Source organism: Odocoileus virginianus, chromosome 15 (assembly GCF_023699985.2).
Source record: "Odocoileus virginianus isolate 20LAN1187 ecotype Illinois chromosome 15, Ovbor_1.2, whole genome shotgun sequence".
In the NCBI taxonomy this organism is placed as follows: Eukaryota; Metazoa; Chordata; class Mammalia; order Artiodactyla; family Cervidae; genus Odocoileus; species Odocoileus virginianus.
In genome coordinates, this window is record NC_069688.1 from 28,139,839 (window position 1) to 28,156,679 (window position 16,841).

Below are 16,841 nucleotides of genomic sequence, written 5' to 3' on the forward strand. Positions count from 1 at the left end.
CAATGCTTCCTAAGGTTTTTGTGAGAAAGAACCTGATTCAGAAACTGACACTAACTCAGGATACAACAAAATAAACTAACCCTATTTTGTTGCTATTGTTAATATCTTTCAATTTTATGTTTTAATGGCATAATCTATTTTTTTCCAGTTTCATTGAGATGCACTGGACATACAGCACTGTATAAGTTTAAGCTGCATAACATAATGATTTGACTTACATATATCATGATATGATTACTACACATTTAACATCATCTTATATAGATCCATAATCTCATCATTACAAAAAAAGAAAAAAATATATTTTTATTGTGATGAAAGATAATTCTCTTAAGAACCTACAAATATACCAAAAATATGGAATCCTTCACAAATGCACATGTCATCCTGTACAGGGCCATGTTAATCTTCTCTGCATCATTCCAATTTAGGTATATGTACTGCCAAAGCTAGCACAATCTATTTTTTAAGGCCTATTTCAGTAGACCTTCCATCTTTACCAGATAAGCAATTCTTTTCCAAAAGTTCCGTATTTCTTTACACCGAACAATGAGGAAATGATATTCTATGGTGTATTTTACCAATCAACAAAGTAGAGAGTCTTTCTGAAATATTTATCTAAGCCTCAGAATTTAAACACTGTACATGCTTCTCTGGATTATTCACAAGGTCAAATAATAAACTGTTTGATTTGACATACTTCCTCTTTGCTGTTTGCTACATCTGCTCTAACATAACAAACCAAGTACTTGATGAGACCTTGGACGAGGATGTATATAAACAAACTGAATTTCAACTTGAAAGTTATTAATTGTACCTAGTATTAGAAGTCTAGTGCTGTAAAGAACAAGATTGCATAGGAACCCGGAATTTTAGGTCCATGAATAAAGGCAAATTGGAAGTGGTCAAACAGAAGAGAGCAAGAGTGAACATTGATATTTTAGGAATCAGTGAACTAAAATGGACTGGAATGGGCAAATTTAGTTCAGATGGCCATTGTATCTACTACTATGGGCAAGAATTTTGGGCATTACTTTGCTAGCATGTGTTTAGTTCAGTTCAGTCACTCAGTTGTGTCCAACTCTTTGAGACGCCCTGGAGGCGGCACTTCAGGATTTCCTGTCCGTCACTAACTCCCAGAGCCTTCTCCAACTCAAGTCCATTGAACTAATGATTATTCAGAAGTGATTTCCTTTAGGATTGAATGGTGTGTTAGAGAGATGTAACATATTTATTGCAGTATCTATCTGCCAAATACTGTATTTCAAATAATGGTTTTCTCATCGCAGTAATATCTTAAATAGGTTAGGTACAAAATGAATGTGGTCTCAATGTCACAGTTTTGCTAAAAACTCATCAATTAATTTAAATGTCTTACCTCTCCAAATTTTTGAGGACTAAATTTAATTACCACTTAGAGGCAAAATTTCTCCCCAATAATATTAGGTTTGAAGTATTAAATACTTAACCTTCAACATAGGGTCAGCTGCCTGTTAACTTAAAGGCTTTATCATATTTCTTTTCAGTATATGCTATATCCACCTATTTTCCATTCAAATAAGTGCACTCAGGCAGATGTATTAGTTTCCCAGCCTATAATAGAGATAGTTATCATCCACTCCTCTTAATTTGCTACCTGAAGAAAAGAATTCTTGGGAGTATATTTGACAGATTTTAATGCACAAAGGGCTCATTCAGTTCAGTTCAGTTCAGTTCAGTGGCTCAGTCATGTCCGACTCTTTGAGATCCCATGAATTGCAGCATGCCAGGCCTCCCTGTCCATCACCAACTCCCAGAGTTTACTCAAACTCATGTCCATTGAGTCAGTGATGCCATCCAACCATCTCATCCTCTGTTGTCCCCTTCTCCTCCTGCCTTCAATCTTTCCCAGCATCAGGGTCTTTTCCAATGTGTCAACTCTTCGCATAAGGTGGCCAAAGTATTTGAGTTTCAGCTTCAGCATCAGTCTTTCCAGTGAACACCCAGAACTGATCTCCTTTAGGATGGACTGGTTGGATTGAGCCCTAAATAGCAGATGAACAGAGTGATATAGTAACATAGCCACCTTAGTAACAAATTGTATTTACATTGCATCTTAAGAATTGTTGATTCCGGTTTTAAATGTGATTGCTGGTCGGAGTTGGTAATAAGCCTTTTTTTTTTTTTTTTCCTGATTATTCCCTAAGTTAGTCAGGGTTAGAACCCAAACACTCCTACCTATAAAGAAAATATAAAGTCTAATGAAGACAAAGCAGGCCCCCCAAAATCATTATGAATGGTATATTGCTATAGAAGTCCTGATTTCCACTCTTAGTAAGTTTTTATAAAGCAGTAAGTGGCTTTTGTCATCATTTCTTAAATCAGTCATCTAGTCAGTAAGTGTCTTCCTGGTGACTCAGTCAGTAGGTTTCCCTTGTGGCTCAGATGGTAAAGAGTTTGCCTGCAATGAAGGAGACCTGGGTTTGATCCCTGGGTCAGGACAATCCTCTGGAGAAGGAAGTAGAAACCCACTCCAGTATTCTTGCCTGGAAAATCCCATGGACAGAGGAGCCTGGTGGGCTACCCCCTATGGGGTCGCCAAGAGTCAGACAACTGAGCAACAAGTATTCGTTGAAGAATGACTTTGTGTCAGACACTTTTCTGAGGCAAGCAGTGAACAAGAGAGGCCAAGACTTTCCTTCGCGGAGTTTACATGGTGGAAAGATGGATGGGTGGGTTTTAGATTGAGTTTTAGTTAGGAAACTAGTCTTTATTAGATTGGGTTTTAGGTAGGAAAATGAGGAAGAAAACAAATTTTTATTATACAAGGTAATTCAGGGTAATGATAAGTGTTATAAAAAGAAGAAAATATTGTGACATACTTATGGAGTACATTTTAGATTTGCTTGGTTCAGGAACCCATCTGTAAAGGAGATATCAGAAATGTTTTCTGATGAGTCCTGTCCATATGAAGTAGAACACTAAGAAAAACAACCTATCAGAATATTTATATTTTTCATCAAAATGTAACCCACAGAGGTTTGATGATATTTATATTTCTGAAATGTTCTGAAAATATATGAATGTAGTGTTTTAGGTTAAGCTATTTATGGAATAAAAGAGGTTTCCAATGACTCCAGAAAAAATATAGGAGAGCCATCTTAAATCCAATATTCCTGTTTGGTCCCACTGTAACCAAATTTGTTAATCTGACTGCTCAGTTCAATTAGCACTTACTATCTCTTTCATCATAGGAAGGTTGCTCAATTATTTCAGCTATCACATTTGAGGTAATTCTCTAAAATAGTTTTACAAATTATTTAAGAAATATTTTTTGCTGTTTCACCCCACAGTAAGAAATACCCTTTATTTTGCAACCCAATACTTACACACACACACACACACATACACCCCACATGCACATATGGCTAATGTTTTTGGTTTCTAGGTATTTTTACTATTTCATTTTAAAAAAATGCTTATTTCAGCTTTTCTGAACTGATTTCCTGACCTACCAATGGATCTCAACTGAAAGACTGCTCCAAAAGCCATTCAGCAATACGCACACTCTAATCTATATTAAAAACAAAAACAAACAAGTAGCCCAACTACTATAGGCTAATAAAATTTATTTACCCTTTCAGGAAAAAAAATAATATAGCTCTACAATATTTGGACAAACACTAAGTTGAGGAAAAAAACAAAATTATCTGTTTCTTTGCCTCTAAGTTTACATTTGCTAGGATGGCAATGATTATATTTAATGAAGTAATATAAAGAATATCTTTACTTACAAGAAATCTGATTTTCTGTGTTCTGGCCCCCCGTATTGGTCTCATTTATCCTCTAGAATGAAGAAAAGAAGTAGTTAAGAATTTAGCAGTGGAGAATTCTAAAGGGAATTATAGTGAAAGAGCAAAAGTTATCAGTTTTAAAACTTTACAATAGTGCATCTAACATTTATAAAACAAACTTTTAACAGTTATACTTGAAATGTTTACTTAAATTTATTCTCAAATTTTTGACCACCTCAAGTGATGGTGTAACATAAAAGATTATTCAAAAACAATGTCCCACACAAACAGATTTTGTCTTCAGAATATGTATGGACACACACATTTGATATTATGGAGTTTACCCACAAGCCACAATAAAATAGTCAACAGACTTTTGGAGTCTGTGGATTTCACCCAACTGAAAGCCAGCCCTTGCATTTCATTCCCCTTTTTCAACTCTGACATGATTAGCCTTTTTAAAATAATTTGTTGCACTGAGATAACTTTTTTAATTTTACATTTACTTTGTAAAATTAAGATTGTATAAATGTGCAACCCAGAAAGCCAAGTGAGTTCTACAGATTTACGTAGGAAGCATGCAAACATTATTGGGCCTTGCAAAATGTCAGCTAATTTCCAGGGACTGGGCATTGGTAGTCCAATTCCTGCACCTTTCTGACTTCTTTTTTACTCTGGGTTACCCCAGGGTCAAGCCACCAACTTTGCTGTAAACATTTACAGACTCTATTGTAGATTATGTGGCAGGGCTCCATTGTGAATCCCACAGACCTACCCCATCTACTGATTTCGACCACTTGACCTACTACATTCATCCTTCTAAATTCTTTCCCATGGCAATTAACACACTCCTGCCCTTGGCTCATGTGGGATAGTTCTATTACACTCAGGCCTCTTGAATAAAAGATGCTCCCACCCTCTGGCTTATCTTGAAGTTTCCTGACAACAGAAGGTCTCTCCCCAAGAAATTTTCAAACACAACACAAAACACAGGCTTTGAAAGTACCTTATGCAGATCTGAAAAAAATGCTTGATTAGCTATCTCTTCACTTTTCTCCAAGGCAACCTCCACTTTAAACTGTGGTAGTACTGCAGACCACAGATACTTTTTGTACTTAGGAAGGAATTATTCTCAACAAATTAACAATTTTTTCTTGATGTTTTAAAAAGAGATGTGACACATTTTCATGGTGGACCGCATGATCAGAAATCCACATATATAAGGTTGTTTTTTTGTTTTGTGGATTTTGTTTTTTAAATCAACTTTGCCAAGGCATAATTTGCAGAATAAACTGCACCAATTTTGAATATATAGTTACATGTATTTTGACACTGTATAACCACCAGCATAATCAAGATCATGTTCTAGACACTCATATAAATGAAATCATACAGTGTTTATACTTCTATGTCTGGCTTCTTTCACTCAGCTATTTTTGTTTCGTTTCACCCATGTCATTGCATTTATTAGCCCTTTTCATTGACAAATAGTATTCCATTATATTTATATACCATAATTTGTTTACCCATCACATGCTAATGTACATTTTCAGTTTATATATATACTTTGTGTCTCTACTAAAATTTGGTATACTATGTAGAAAGTTGTTCAAATCCATACATTATGAGAAACATATGTTAGTTCCATAATAATTCTACAAGGTAAAATTTGAAAACATCTGAAAGTTATTTTTAATTGTATCCTATTAATACAATTTAGAAGGAAAACAGACAAGAGGACTTACTGACAGCCATCAGATTCTCCAAAATTTCTTCTCAAGTTCTGTAATTCCCAGCAAAAAATTCTGCAGTTTTTGAGATTCTATTTCATTCATTCAATCATTGTAAATGAGTGCGGTCTCACATTCCCATGAAATGCATCTTAAAATGAATTCTTACTGTCCTTTGAACAATCTACAATGCCCCTGTTTTTTTCTTCACAGATTATAATTCAGCATGTTTAAGCATTTTGTTACATGAACAAGAAAGTGTAAAGTCCTTGATCTGAGGAAGCAGCTAAGTAAACATCAGCTGGTTTCTAGGAACTAGTCATCTGACATATTAAAATAAATGAAATACCCATCTTCTGGTTCTTCTTAATTCAAATAGAGGTGGCAGTTAAAAACACAGTTACCAAAATATTCAGAGGCTTTAGAAGTTCTCTATATTACCTCTTGCAGTGAACCTGACTTGCAAACATCTCAGCATAAATTTCATTTATAGAAACTTCCGTTTTGAACTGAATACAGTCATAAACTCCACATTTCTATATTACTTAATTACAAGTGTCTGTTTGTGGCAAATGAGCTCAACTTTTTCATATTTAGACCAAATATGTCATGTTCTTTCCGGTTAAGAAGTTAGAGCCTATTAGGAGAAAAAAATAACCTAAAAAGTGGAGAAAATCTGGTACGTATGTTAGCTGTTCCTGGCTTTCAGGATAGAATTAAATTAGAAGAGAGAATCAGGAAGTGATTAGAAATGTGAATCCAAAAGCAATCAGGGGATTTGCCTAGCAGTTCAGAGGTTAAGAGTCCACCTACCATTGAGGGGAAGACGGGTTTGATCTCTGCTTTGGGAAGATTCCACATGCCATGGGTCAGCTAAGCCCATGTGCCACAGCAAGTGAGCCCACATGCCCTAGAACCTGTTTTCTGAAACAAGAGAAGCAACCAGAGTGAGAAGCCCACGCATTGCAACAAGAGAGCAGCCCCAGACCATCACAACTAGAGAAAGCCCGTGTGCAACAACAAAGACTCACACAGCCAAAAATAAAATAAAAATAAATAAATAATTTTTTTTTAAAAAATCAGGATAAAAAGAGGGGCAGAGACAAGGAAACCGTCTTCCTCAGGTAGAAGGGAAGTAATGATGACCACCTCGTCCTTCCTTCAAACATGTTTAGAACTAGAGAGATGCCATTACCCTGCACTCTCAGTCATTCAGAATTATTATTCAGCCCCATCCCAAACCTAGTCTTATTAAATCATGGATTTCATTTCAATCTTTAAAGTGTTTTAAAGAAAAGGAAACACAACATATTAAAGACTTCAAGAATCTAGCACATGCTTCTTCTTGCCATGATTTAAAGAAAGAAATTTGCATGCAAACTATCCATTCTCCATTCCAGTTTCAAAATTGTCTTGCATTTTTTCATCCAAATTATTCATACATTGTAAACAAAGTGGAGGAGGATAAAGCCCTGTAATGTGCAACCAAACCCCTCTTTCCAGGTTGCTTAAAGGTTGGCAGCTATGGGGAAATTCATTTTTGTTGCTTCCAACCTATCAAATTTATAAGCATAGAGTCAAGGTTTCCATCACAAGAGGCCTTGTCAAAGGCTATCACTATACCCTAATCTTCTCATATAATAACACTGTCCAGAATGAAAGTTTGCCCCAAATTGCTACTCCTTGTGAACCCATAGTGGTTTCTTGTTACCATCATTTCCTTATCTAGATGCATAGAATGGCACTAATTTCCACAGTTCATTTTACAAGAAAACATGAAATCTGAATTTCTTTCTAAAATTTTTCTTAATATCTTGTGTTACTCATTAAAATACATCATTAAAGAATAATTTGCTAGTTTTTCTGCTATCTGTCTCTCTATATCTTTTTGTCATTACAATGGAGGGAGTACGGTTCTTACCCTGAAAGCCAACATTTTTTCATTCTTCTTTCTAGACCCTTTCAACTTCCTTATTATCATGGAATCCAAGCGGTTAAAGCAGAATAAGATGGGACAATGGTGAGAAGTGAATTTGGAGGGAGAGGCAGAGGCCAAACCCCAAAAGGAACATATGCTCTAAACTTCGTAAGAAGACATTTAAATAATTTAAACAAATGATGATATAGCCTGATTTTATCTGAATGAGTGAAAAAAGCAAATTCAGTCGGTTTGGGGATTGCATCTTCATACACACATGATTTGTGTTCAATGAAATTTCCTGAATGCAGGAGGTTGCAGGAGAGCTGTGGGATCCAACAGATCTCCAATGACCTTTACCAATGCTTGTGCCTGAGACTAAGTCAATGGGAGTTTTAACATTCATGTCTCAGCCTGTCACCTCTTTATTTCAAATGCACTTTGTGTCCTGTATGATATTTAATATGTGCATTGCTTCCACAGAAAGGGAAACAAATAGGAAACAAACTTAGACGAGGGAAGCTGTACCTAGGAAAATCCTCCTCATGCAACCATCTGTCTCATCTGACCCCAAGAGAGAATTCTAATCATGTTATCATTTCATTCCCATTTCAGGCACTTTGCATTTTTATATATGCTAAAGAATTCAGCAAGTCATCCAACTGGCAGGAGCAATAGGAAAACTTCCTTTAAAGCACAGGTGCACAAGCAAACAAATTCTTTCTGTGCTTGAAAACTGATCCTTCCATATAGCAAACTTCCCAGCAGCATGCTGCCCTGGCAGGAAGAGGTGGAGGAGCCCACAGCGGTCAGGTAGAGGGAACAGATGCGATCGGCTCCTCTCACCTTCCAGTGGGGTTGGGAATAGATATTGTCAACCTGAGCTGTTGTTTCCCAGCCACACTACAAATCTGGGTTTACTAAAGGCAGAGTTAAGTCACTCTGTGTGTGTTTTTGTGAAAGAAAAGAAGGAACTGAAGGAGGAAGGAAGGATGGAAAGAAAGAAGAAAAAAGAAAAATCAAGCAGTGGAATATTAAACTCAATTGTTAGGTTTAAACAAGTGTAACTAGCTGGTTAATTCTAGATGACTTGGATAGATAAGCTCATGTCACTTAGGCTACATAGGGCACAAGGGATTGTAAACATCCTTTAAAAGTAAAACAGTGCCAGGAGTATATCAAAGTAGCATTAAAGAGAATAGTAAAACATAATGCAATAGTAAACCTTAAGCTCCAAATTTATCACTGGAACCTGAATGTGTGCATGCTCCATAGCTTCAGTTGTGTCCAACTCTTTGTGACCCTGTGGACTATAGCCCTCCAGGCTCCTTTGTCCATGGGATTCTCCAGGCAAGAATAGTGGAGTGCATTGTCACGCCCTCCTCCAGGGGGAACCTGGATATATTAGTACAAGAGGAAGACTAGAATCCTGGAAGAACTTCCTTTGTGACCAGCTCCAGGCATGATTGGGCTTTGTTCTGCCACCGAATCACAAAAACTGTTATTCCCACTTAAGAAATTAAGTGGGAATTTAGTCCCACTGTGATAGTCCCATTGACTATCTCCCAAATCTGATGTTTTCCAAATATTGTCAAAACCTGAAGCACAACTGAGGAACATCAAAATGAGTTTAATGAAACAGTTTTAAGTGGAACAGATTATTCAAAATCTAAGCCACTTCAACCTGCTTTATAGAGTATCTCTGTTTCTTAGGAACCTTAAAAAAAAAATTCCCACTGTAAACAACCACTATGATATCGATACTTCAAACCTTTTCAATATTTACTACTTTCTTCAGTCAAACACCAGAGCGTGACTGAATGCCACGTAATTACTTTGCTTTTCTTTCATATATGACACAGCATAAGCCAAGAAAACAAGCCCACACAGCTCTCCACCTTGTATGTTTTGAAGATGCCTCTGACTCCTTCTGTTCTTTTCTGTGTACATCCTAAGTCTGGACAATGAAGGACTGTCTCCATCCCCAACTCCTATTCCACCAATTCTTTAAGACATCTTCAGGATTTGATGGTGATAAAATTCAAGGCATCCCAAGTTTAATCAATGTTTTTCTTAAATCTCACAACTAAGAACCTCATGTGTTAAATACCATTTCACATTAGACATGTGTTAGCCCCTAAACTGGTCCTGAAAACTGAATTACAATATTTGCTCCGACAACACATCCAGATTAAATTTCCACTGACAATAGCTAACATGTTACCGCTCTTAAAGCTTCTTCATTGCCTACATTTCTATCTAAATTTTTGTCACCACTGGAGTAAAAATGCCTACCAAGTCCGCTTTTACCTAACCCCATAACATTCAGTAAATATAGTTTATGCATTTTTGTTATGTTTGTCAATGTGAATCTTCTGCTCACCTTTTTTTTTTTTTTTTGCATTCAAAGAAGAGATAGCAGATGTTTTAAAATAAAATTTTGGCTAAGCAGTAGTTTTTCAGGTGTAAACAGAAATTGTTTCTTTCACAGGCATTGTACACTAGAGTAAATTCTGCTGCATTCGAAAACCTGTCAGCTTTATTTTGTACTGGGATTCAGAATCCCCTTTTTGACCAATATTATATAAAGTTCCTCTGGGAAGATAATGCGCATGATTGCAGGCTTGCCTTGTTAAAATCCATAGCTCTTTACGCAGTCATGTTTTCACCTATGAATTATGCATGAAAGCGGATCTCATTACATTTCATTTTCTTTACAGCGGCGTCCTCGCTGCTAGACGGACCCGGGTTCCCATCACCCTCGCTCCCCTCACCCTGCAGCTCGGCTCCCATCTTGATGCCTTCATAGCATTTTAGACAAAATGGGCGTGTTTAACTTGTCACCTCCTGCCTGGGATAAATTATTCACTGGAGCTCTGCACAGAGCTGTGAGATAACCAGCCTGGACGCGGGGAAACTTCACAGGCTGTGTGTGGGAATCCGACAGAAAACCCAGACGGCCCTTCTCTACCAGTTGCTCAAGGCAGAGGAGAAACACTGCCTTGACTCCAAAAAGCAGCCTCCTTTTAACGCTGAAAAATTCCTCCGCTCTCTTTCATAAAATAGAAATTAGCTATAAACGTTGGTCAGTGAGATGGGTGTATTTCAGTGTTTCTGTGTTTTTCTCAGAACTAAAGGTCAAGGAACAAAGCCCTGTGGTTTTGTCTTTTTTTTTTTTTTTTTTAAATGAAGCCATTGGTCTTCCATACCTGACAAGATGAATTAAATGTGGAGAAAAGATCACAGAATTTAATCAGCACAGTCATTCAGTGTATGTGGTCAGGAACAATCACTCAAAGAAGCATATGGAAAACTAGGTTAGTATGTTTGTGTGTGTGTGTGCGTTTGTATTATGAGGATTTTTAACTAAGCATCTCTCTCTCTGATTCCAAATGCTTCTTTATAAGAAACTCCACTTAGAAAAAAAGATTGATTTTGCCTATGTCAAATTACACCATTCACTATACCAATGCCATATTATGAAAGGGGTCACATAACAACAGTGAAAGAAATAGCCCCAGAAGAATCAAAGTTCATATAAAAAATGTGATGAACAAATTAGCTTCTTATTTTTCCTATCCAATTAAATATTTTCTTGGAATCAATGAGAATTATGCAGATAACCAAGGGCAACTTTCTCTGGGTCTAGAAAGGTGAAAGGCATATTGAAGTTTATTTCTAGAATAAGACTTGCTCAACTTTAATTTTTTCCTGCAAGAATATCGTCATAGTGACAAGACCTTTCATATCCTGTCATATATTCTTTCTGACTAAGAATTGAAACCTTCTTAAAGTGAAACCCAATGAAATGACTCCTAAGCTTGTTTCTCTGGGAGTAATAGCAGTAACGCTTATGGTTCTGACAATACACTTTTGAAATATATCTTTTAAATGTGGAATTTTCTGATATATGAGTTCATTATCAAAATTTTATACTTTGTAAAGTAGACATTTTGCTCTCATTTCTATTTTTTTCTGAATAATTATGGTTGTAATATATTTTCTAAATACATATGTGTATATATAAATATACATATAATGCATATTCCTATAGCTTTTGTGTGTGTATAACACACACAAACACACATATAGCAACAGCCTTATACTCAGTACTCATGTTGCTGAGAGATAGTGATATGCCTCATAAAGACTATTAAAAAAAAAGAATATGAATAATACATCAAAAAAAATTCTTTGGTCCAATTACATTGTCAATTGTTAAGCTACAGGAAGCTGTGAGTTTTTCAATGGGTTCCTTTTTATCCCCTCCTGACTTGAGGGAATCTTCACTGTGATCATGGGATACTAATATGGAACAATACTTTTACACTCTCAAAGTAGTATTTATTTAAACAAACACATGCTTTTGTGATAAGTATGCCATTTCTTCCTAACTTAATGCAATCTGTACTTGTGGTGGCCTTGCAGTCGTAACTTAGAGATCTAATGGTTCTGAACCTCAATCTGTTTTATATAAACACAAAGAAAGGAATTGACATTTGCAACAGATTGCAGTTTTCTTTGAAAACTTATCATTTGGCATAATGATTGACGTTAAAAGAATGCCATTTAACTCTTGGCTGAATGAATGATCAATTATAATATAGATGGCTCTATAAAACATTGAAAATACACAAAATATATGAACATAGTTCAATATCAGTATAGGTGAGTGTGAGTGGTTCAGATTCTGATTTATTATCAACAATTGTTCTGTTGTTTCCCAGCAACAACTATAGACTGAACTCCTGGGAAAGCACTTGTTATACCCAGTTTGACTTCCAGGAAACTTATTCAGTGAAATGATGTGAGTAACTAGGGCAAAAGATGTAATTATTGGTATGTGGTAATTTGATTGACCACTGGCACCAGAGTATTTGTATTAAATATTTTCAACCGGAGCCTGGGTTTAAATTTCTTCCAGTTTGTCTACACTCTTGCCTATTTTGAGTGTTATTAAAAACATTGAGGATAATTAAGTGGAAATAAAATTTTACCTAAAGATTGATGTCACATTTGCTTGTTTATGTTTTCTCTTGTGTAAATTGTTAGTTTAGAGTCTTCAGTCTTCACGAGCGAGGTATTATTTGCTCTGGGGAGAAAGTATATCAGACCTGTGAGTATGAAGCATGTAAGATTCACTGCTCTCTGTGGCTTTATGTTACTTATTCTCTGTTCCATACTCAGATCTCCTCCCTCTTTGCAAGGTGCAATAAACATGAAGGAAAGTTTGGGTAGAGAGGGCTGTTTTTCACTCTTTCACCCTCATGTATTCATTGACAGAAAATCTCCAGCAATATATCTACTTAGGAAGGAGTGTTACAGATTTTGTTGTGTTATTACCTACTGATAATTTTATATTATAACAGTGACTTAAAGAAGTTGAAAAAGAATAGGCATTTTGCATCTACCAATCATGAACACAGTGACATACATTACTGAGTCCACGGGCATTTCATCACTGTAAAAGAAAATTCCCTCAAATCATTTCAAGGATATTTCAGATTTGTGTGTGTTGAATTTTACCTTATAACTAAAATAGTTTTATTTTCCCTTTTACACTGTAGTCTTTAATATCTGCCTTCTGTCCCAAATAAGCAATTTCTATTCTTTATTCAGTAATATATATATTCAGAAATTTAAGCTGCAAGAAAAAAAATCAAAAAAGCATTCTATCTAATATTTTGTCTAGAAGTTAGAAATGATTAATTAAAGGAATGATTTATCAATTACAGGGCAAAGTACAATAATAAGGCCAAGGAAAAGCATACATTGCATATACCCAATGCTTTTGTTTGGGTAAAATATGAGATGTAATGAGATGGTACTCTTATCTTGATTAATTTCAAACTGCCCATCTCACTTATTCTAGTGCCTCACCCTCTCTTCTAATCACATTGACACAAGAACTTTTTTGTCCTCACCAAATGAATTATTTGCAATGGCAATATTAATATACTTGAACTGAATTGAATCAAGTTGCTTTAAAAAATAAGATATAGTAATGGGGTCAGAGTACATATTATTTCAAGAAAGCATTGTATATAAGGACTTCCCTGTAGCTCAAACAGGAAAGAATCTGCTTGCAATGCGGGAGACCAGGGTTCGATCTCTGGGTCAGGAAGATCCTCAGGAGAAGGGAATGGCAATCCACTCCAGTATTCTTGCCTGGAGAATCCCATGGACAGAGGAGCCTGGTGGGCTATAGTCCGTGGGGTCACAAAGAGTTGAACACAACTGAGTGACTCACACACACACACACACACACACACACACACACACACACACATACACACACAGGTGCCAATAATTTTAGATTATTTAACAGATAGTCGACTCAACCCTAGAGGAAAAGTTTCAAAGACATCCAAGAAGTTATGGGTGATGTTGAACATATACAGGCTCAAAAAAATATGCAGACTTGTAACTTGCCAGTTCTAGTGATTACAAAAGACTCAGTCAAAATGACATTTAGTTACAGCAAGAGATAATTTCTATCAAATGTTAGGATGTATTTCTTCCCTTCTCTGAAATCTGCCAGCATGTATTGCCTGAATCAATCATTTGAGAATAAATTGAATATCACTTTATGACATTGTTATTGCTTTATTAAAATGTTATTTTACCTATTGTATTGTGTTTTAGTTTATCCTTTGATTCTGAGCTTGAGACCAAATGCTAATTATTTTATTCTTCACAATATATAACTCAATTTATTTCACATATTTGCCTCTGAGGAAATATACCTTTTTTTATTGATTTGATCTTTACACCTGGTGTCTTGAAAAATTAGAAAAGTAAGGGTAGATTTGAATGATCTAAGGCTGTCATGCTCAGAATCAGAAGAATGGACCACATGATCTCTTTGATGACCCAAGTGTTGTTTATAAGATATAAGGTATGATTACCAGCCCCTGTAATAGCCTCTAAAAGAATAAAAATTGAGGGTTAAAAGTGTAATGAAATGCAAATGAAACTGTCCTGGAAACAGAACTGCATATTTTATTTGTTTCTTACAGAATCTAAGACATAGAGAGTGTTAATATTAAATACTATCAACAGTATTCTATTTCTAAAATAATGGCAGAAATAATTCATAGTCGAATTGCAGTTACTAAAGTAAATGATACCAAATATTACCAAATGTGGTTGCATCAATTCTATAATAAGAAGAATTCTAAATATTTCATGTTGTCTTTCCATTTGCTATAGTTCCTATCTGTCAAAACATTGAATAAAGTATAAGATTATAGTTAACTTCACATATTTTCTGCATAGTTAATTTAAAATTAAATATAATTAAGGTTCAAGATGTAAACTGAACACTCTTACCTGAGAGAACTCTCTCCTTCTCTCTCTTTCTCTCCTTTCTTCCTAAAGATTTTCCCCATTTATTGAGGAGAAGCAAATACATTGAAAACCTATGACTTATGAAGTCCTTTTGATATTTAGTCCATTTCAGGTAGATGCTGCTTTAAACAGCTTTTTAAAACAATACATATTTTGGGATGTGCTTAATTAAATAAAACACAGAATAGTGCAGTCTAAATGTCACTGGACTTAAGGAGCCCTAGTTTTGCTATCCATTCATTCTCTACGGGACCTTGAACAAGTCACTGAACCTATTTGAGTTGCAATTTTCTCAACCATAAGTGAAATCACTGGATTAGAACAACTTTAAGGCATTTTTCGCAATGCTAATATGTATAATTGTGTAAGTTCCATAATAACTTTAAACTCCAGTTTCCTCATTTAAGTGATGTACTTTAGCATCTTTGTGTTCTTCAGGATTGTTTTGAGAATCAGAGTAGTTAAATTACATAACTTTTTGGAAGCCACACATTATCATTGAAAAATATTTTTATTATCATCAGTCATAGCAGCATTAGCAATTTTAGGAGGATACAACATTATCTTGAAAATAAAGAGGACATGACTGAATTAACTTAGCATGCATGCATAGAGGAAATCAGAGTAGCAGTAACACATTGTGTGAACTGCTTCTTTTAAAAATCCTTTTGGGCAAGGGAGAAGCAACAAGTAACATACAAAGGAAACCCCATACTCTTTTTTTTTTTTTCCCCCATACTCTTAAAGCTAATCTTTCAGCAGAAACTCTGCAGGCCAGAAGGGAATGGCAGGATATGTTTAAAGTACTGAAAGGAAAAAAATCTACAACCAAGATTACTGTACCAAACAAGGGTCTCATTGAAAATTGATGGAGAAATAAAAAGTTTTTAAGACAAGTAAAATTTAAGAGGATTTAGTACCACCAAATCAGCTTTACAATAAATGTTAAATGGACTTCTATAGTCAAGAAATGCAACAGAAGGAAAAAAAAAATCTACAAAATCAACGCCAAACAACTAGAAAATGGCATTAAGAATGTATATATCAATAATTGCTTAAATATAAATGGATTAAATGCTCCAGCCAAAAGACCCCGACTGGCTGAACGGATACAAAAACAAGATGCATATATATACTGTCTACAAGAAACCCACTTCAGATATCAAGATACATATAGACTGAAAGTGAGAGGATGGAAATATATGCTCCATTCAAATGGGAAGCAAAAGAAAGCCAGAGTAGCAATCCTCATATCAGACAAAATAGACCTTAAAATAAAGACGATTGCAAGAGATAAGGAAAGACACTATATAATGATCAAGGCATCAATCCAAGAGGAAGAAATCACAACTGTAAATATCTGTGTACCCAACATAGGAGCACCTCAATACATAAGACAAACACTAACAGATATAAAAGGGGAAATTGACAGTAACACAATAAAAATAGGAGGCTTTAACACCCCACTCACACCAATGGGCGGATCATCAACACAGAAAATTAATAAGGAAACACGTCTTAAATGATACATTAGATGAGATGGACCTCATTGTTATCTTCAGGACATTTCATCCAAATGTGGAAGAATACACCTTCTTCTTAAGTGCACATTGAACATTCTCCAGGATAGACCACATCTTGGATCACAAATCAAATCTCAGTAAACCTGAGAAAATTAAAATTGTATCAAGCATCTTCTCTGACCACAACGCCATGAGATTAGATATCAATTGCAAGAAGAAGAAAAAAAAAAGCTGTAAGAAAGATAAATACATGGAGATTAGACAACATGTTTCTAAATAACCAACAGGTTACTTAAAACATCAAAAGGGAAATCAAAAAATTTCTAGAAACGAATGGCAATGAAACATGACAACTCAAAACCTATGGGATGCAGCAAAAGCAGTTCTAAGAGGGCAGTTTATAGCAATGCAATTCTACCTCAAGAAATAAGAAAAACAATGAATAGACAACTTAACTTTACACCTAAAGCAACTGGAAAAAGAAGAAGAAAACCTCAAAATTAGTAGAAGAAAAGAAAACATAAAGATCTGAGCAGAAGAAATGAAA

General features: G+C 35.4%; 1 non-coding gene across 1 annotated transcript; it reads right to left on the reverse strand.

Moving 5' to 3' along the window:
- Positions 1–351: 351 nt before the first annotated feature.
- On the reverse strand, positions 352–456 carry LOC139038562 (U6 spliceosomal RNA). The gene has a single exon (XR_011491603.1). It is a non-coding gene; the product is annotated as a U6 spliceosomal RNA (small nuclear RNA).
- Positions 457–16,841: the final 16,385 nt, after the last annotated feature.